The sequence below is a fragment of the Hypomesus nipponensis genome, chromosome 14 (genome assembly GCF_054491055.1).
Source record: "Hypomesus nipponensis isolate SF chromosome 14, ASM5449105v1, whole genome shotgun sequence".
NCBI lineage: Eukaryota > Metazoa > Chordata > Actinopteri > Osmeriformes > Osmeridae > Hypomesus > Hypomesus nipponensis.
This window is the reverse complement of record NC_140374.1, coordinates 10222103-10228102: the sequence shown is the minus strand read 5'-3', so window position 1 is coordinate 10228102 and position 6000 is coordinate 10222103.

The following is a 6000-nucleotide window of genomic DNA, read 5'->3' as shown; positions in this document are numbered from 1 at the left end:
CCCGACGCCTTCAGCCAGAGTCACTGAGGTAAGATACCTGAGCTCTGTCAGGCTACACTCGTCTCACGATCCAATGAGCATTCATTTTGAGGAGACGCGAGTCTGACCTGTAATTGTTGCCCTGTCACAGAGATGTGTCTTTCGATGACTGCTCCTTATCACATGGCAGGCCTGTTAGATCATGGAGTGATCTGCAGAACCAAAAGGGATAGCCCTGGCATGGTTGTGGATGGTTCTGATGCAGAGGGAGCATAGTGATCCAGAGCCCACTTTGTGAAACCTTGATGTGAATAGTATTCTAAACCTGAGTCCTTTGCTTTGACTGACTTTTCTGTAAAAATATTTTGCATCATTGTATATTTCCTATTGTTAAGCAAATTGTGTTCAAACATTAATATTGCTATAATACCCTCTTGTTGATGTATTCACTGTGCAGTGTCTTCAGAGTGCCATTGGTGAAGCCCTTTTGAAAGCATTAGATACAGACATTTTAGTCCATCAAAAACTGTATCCAGGTTTTCTCTTCACAATGAATGCGCACAAGAGACGACCCAAGCCCAGATCAAGTTGCTGTGGAACTAAACAGCATAATTTTCCAACCAGACAGTTTCAAACAGAGTTCCACTTTCAAAAGCCACCCATTACTTGTGGAGTGACTTGTCTGTGTAGTTACCTGGGCTCCAGGTTTATTTTTACCCTCCCTACGTCCCTCCTCATTCTTTAGCGGCTTCAGGAGATGGCGTTAGTTTGGCTTCATCTCTGACAAAAGATAAATGAGCTCTGGGTCTGTGGTGATCCACTATGGCTGCCAGGGAGTTCCAAAATAGCAAAGTATTTTTCATATGGGGCGAAGTGATATGGAGTGCGATGCAGCAGGCGCTAACATTTACCATCTCGTAGTATGCTGGAATGCATTTTCATTCTTTCTCTTATTCCTTTACTTACTTTATAATACTTAACTTAAAGCTGTTTATTGCAGCCTGCTTGTGTTAGGATGTGAGGGCACCCCAACACATAGATCCTGGAAAAGCATGTACATTCATTACATTGCAAGCACAAAGATACCATAATACATCACATTAAAAGCACTGGTTAAAATTCAGTGCAAACATAGTGTTGTACCTGAGCGGAGCACTTATCGAGTGCTAGGTGAAATTAAAGAACAAGGCGCTGCTCTCAGCATGTCTAAGATATTATCCCTCTCACATGTTTGTAACACTGTGTAGTAATTAGGATGGATTTGCCGAGCACCACTCATGCTTTGATAGAGTCTCAGAAGTGGTCATTAATCACCCTCCCAATCTACACACTGAGGGATGAAGACAACGGTAACGTGTTTTTGCGGAGAAAATGTCCCGTGTCAACAGGAGCTGCAGCACCAACAGCAGGAGAGAGAAACTCTCACATTTAAATGAGGAGCTACAGAGCTGTGGAGGTTCTTTGAAGAAATGTGCTCGGCACAAACAAGAGCGGCAGCCTCTCCTGTGTTTTTAACAGCCGAAACACTGCTGACACCTGATGGCTGATCAAACACTAACCATCTCTCCTGGAATCCTCATGGGTGCTCATCTTTGTACTCTTCTCTCCACAGATGAATCTGCAGACCATGTTACCGGAACAACCCCTCTTCTCAATATTTACCAAAGGCTCGATCAACAGCCCGGTTTTACAGCCTTTGCACAAAGATGTGTTTGTTGGGTTTTCACCATTTGCACTCTGTATTTACGACACCCTGTCAGGGCTTTAGCAAGGATACCACCCAACATGTTCCGAATCCTTCGATACATTTCCTTCACAGTCTCTTGGAGAGAGAGGTAGTCGGCCAAATCACCTCAGAGAAAGAACCATCTACCTTGTAAGTCAAGGTGCCTCAAGGGACTGAATGGAGCAGGCTTCCAGAGAGAACAGCAGCACTCAAGGTAAGAAAGGTCAAAATGTTATTCGTGCTACAGGGACTCATAGCTCCATTCTCTCTCTGGTTCCATAATGATACACCCTTGGTGTGCTGCATGCATACTCGTTAGAGGAATATTAGCATGTGCATTAAAGCAGGAGCTAGCAATCAGAGGAGCACAAGTCAGCCACACAGGAGAAGACAGGCTCTGCGAGGGCCTCTCTCTGTCACTGAGGTGAGATGATTTATGATTTATTTTCCAATAACTCCCAGCTTGCTCTGTGCGCTGGGCCCTCCTGTCAACAAGGTGTAGGCCCAGCCAGCCACAGCTCTCTCTCCCAGCCACCAGCCTCCCTTATTCCTCAGCTGAGCCAGCAGGTGGACCACCACAGGTTATTATTGCAGCGTATTTGTACACATTCATGTCTAAGTGGAACAAGGCAAGGAACGATGGCTACATTAAAAAGCCATGAATGATAGAGTTCCAATGGTGTTGGATTCAGATGGAGGCTGGCAAGCTCTGCATGCCTGGGCCTTTAGGCAGATGGTGAGGGCTGGGGTTACGTAACACCAGGCTGAGCCATATGTCTATCAACTGCATAAAAACTCCAGGAAAACCTAACGCGTTGACTGTCACCCAAACAAGACCAAAGGGCAAGTGTGTGTTGCACCCTGATCTCAGACCAGGTTTTTGGAGAGTTGTTTCCTCATGTTAGTGTGGTAAACCCTGGCAGGAGAACCACAAAAGCCCTAGTACAGGTGTATTGTGGAGTTAGTGACCATGACCAGAGAACAATGCCTCAAGTACTGCTGTTCAGGTACAGTAGTGCCTACTACAGAGACCAGCAATAGGATATGCACATTAGGATGAGTTGTGCATAAACTGCATTTCCAATGGATTGATATTTGCTTGCACGTAAAATATTTTGTGATTGTGGGGGCGAGAGACAGACAAACATTTTTAAGTTGTTGAAAATAAGAAAGAACTCTATGTCAGCCACTTGAACTGTGGCTTTTGTTATTTAGGACTTAGTGGAGAAAGCTTAGGCGGTCTGTGAGCTTCTTAGACTACTTAGACCTTCATTCAATTGACAATTTTTTTTATGGTGGATCAGCCCATTCTGATGAAACTGGTTGACAAGAAAAGGCAAAAAGGTATACATGTAGAGTAGACATACTCTGTTACTTACAAGCAGGTACAAACACACACACACACACACATATTAATGTTTACATTGACTTTACAGAGATATCAAATCACTAACAGAGGTTAACAGAGCAGAAATCTAAACATTGCGGAGAGATGAAGTCCTTCATTGTGTTAATCATGGAATACCCTCCACGGAGCTCTTCCCAAACAATGCCAGGCTGATGCTAATGGCACTGCCAACCATGACAAAGAGCGCTCTCCAAATGATTGATTGCCGGAATTATATCAAGGTGACTTTGACTCCATCCCATCAGCTTGTTTAGTTTGATCGATAATAAGGAACCCTTTCAACAGGGAGAGGTCTGCTGTAAGAAGACATTCATCAGCCTGTGGTCATTATCTGCTCTCGGATTTCAAAATACAGTTCACATTACAAAAAGAGATCTGATTTTTGGTCTCAAGAGTTATCTTTCCAGATAAAAATGGATAGTGAAGTTTTCGTATAAAATCTTATTGCACGGTCCACTGTCACGCTTATTCTGGAAACAATGTCAATGTTTTCTGTTATCTCTTCTAGGAATCTGACAAGAGCATCCCAAAGTGTGTGTCTAAATGGCTGTGCTGGCCTGGGTCACGCACTCCCCCATGTGGGTGTGTGAGAGGGTCAGGCCAGCTGTAGAGATGAGAGCCTCGTCTCTGTCCACTTGGCCTGGTGCCCCTGCTCACAGAGCACACAGTGCCCACAGGCTACAACAACACACACAAAGAGTGCCCCATGTGTTACACCACAAATGAAAGATCAAACATCAGCGTTCACCATAGGGTCTCTGAGCAAGCTGTTAATCACAGAGAACTTAATGTGTTCCAGTTGAGAGAAGATCCCTGGAGACCCCAGTCATGTGCGCGTTTCTCTGAAGTTTAAAAAGATCCCACACTACAGGGGATGTTTTGGATACAAAAAAAATGATTGGACTCATTTACTGTAGTATCCGTCTAAGGGATTCCGTCTTGTGTTGGATGGATAGTATCGTGCGCCATACTTTTGAGTGTTGACATCAATGTCAAATATTACTGTACTGTATACCATCACAGCTGTGTTTGTATTATCATGTCACATTCCTCCAAAGGGTTGTGTACTGTTGTAGACCAGTGTTGGATGGAAGTGTAAAGCCTTACACTGCCACCCAAGGTCTATCCATGGGGCTGGAGTCTCAGCCCTGGCCAGGACACCCACACCAGACTGAGCTGTGGAGCATTCAGATATCAAATCTGAGAGGACAGGGTGAATCCCAGGACGTGGCAACAAATAGCCCAACAGCCGCAACTTCCCTCTCTGAGAGGCTTATGCAAACCCTGGGGGAAGGTGATGGATTTTTCCCCTTCCACACAGTGAGAGGAGCAGATGCTGGAGAAAGATTCTGGGCGTCACTAAATGTAAAATATGAGTGTGTGTATGAAACAGTAGTTCATAAAGTTCTGGAGTTTCAATAACTTTTAACATACTTGGAGGGTGAAAAAGGATCAGAGAAAGAGATTACATCCTATCATGCAGCCATTTACAAACTTTGTGAAACTATTCAAAAGAACAGCACTGCAAAAATGTCCAATCTTATTTAAGTGCAAAAGTATTCATTTTCAGCTTGCTCATGCTTAAAGCAAGTACACATTTTGACTAACAGAGCAGTAAGATATTTTCACTAAATAAGATGTGTTGTTTATTTAAATTAATTCAATATGTAAGCCATTTATACCAGAAACAAGTCAAATTATATTTAAAATATAAAAACAAGATTATCACACTCAGATGTAAAGTTTTTGCAGTGAGGTATTATTAACTAGAATTGTTTTTGGAAATGTTTTGGATATCATGCTGAATGAGTGTGGAGGTTGTTGTGAATTATACTTGAGAATTTGCAGTTTGCAGAGGTGTAATAAATGGCTTTATGAGTTCATGCTAGAAATGCAGCACTCAAATCACATACCACCAAAATATAATTGTTTTATTGATTGGTCCATGCACAATTATTTAATTATGTTCAACTTTGTATGTATGAAATGATTATTGGCTAATATAATTATATTATAATTGCAGCCTTAAAACACCAAGTTGCCCCCACTTCAGATGTCTTGGTTGATATTGTGACTGTTTTTCCAGACATATTGAATTTGCTGGTGTGTAATCACATGCCACCCAATAGCAAGGTAAGTTAATGAAGAAAGTTTATGTTAGAAACATTGGTAGCAAATGTAAATAATCTATTGCACACTAAATTAAGGGAAATACAGTAATTGGTGCATCATGACAAGATGCCAAATACATTTTTCTCAAAACTTAAACTAATCTTGAAAACCCCAAATTCTGCCAATTTGTTTCAAATTGTACAATTTTAGGTTTACTGTTCACATCTATAGTCATTTCTCAACTCCTTAACACGGTGCATTGTTTATTTTGAAAAGGGTATCACAGTAGTGAAGAGGGAGGATGCTGTTTAAGAATGATTTGATTGAGCTGGCGGAGGTATCTTTGGTACAGTGAGTTATGGATGTCCAGCAGAGAGGAGCCTCTTCATTAGGGGAGTGATTCAAATTGATGGGGGACCATAGAGCCTAGACCCCTCTGAATTCCCTGGAGCATAGCTCTCATTCTGGACTCATTTATTTGAGACTTTGTGTTGATCAATAAAAGGTGCCTGCTGCTCACCATGGGGTCTGGCTGGGAGAGAGAGAAAGAAAAAACACACAGAGGAAAGAGAGAAGTGACTTGTTTTGTTGTTGAAGACAAACATACTGGAAACAATTCAGGCTTTAAAGAACCTTGGGGAAAACTCCAGCCTCAGCTTTTGTTTCTCTGTAATTTTCAGTACGGGTGTCTATTTTGGTCTGAATGAATTTCAAACCATCTTTTCAGGGCCCAAGCATTTTCAAAATATCCCTCAATACTACTTTCAGTCACACT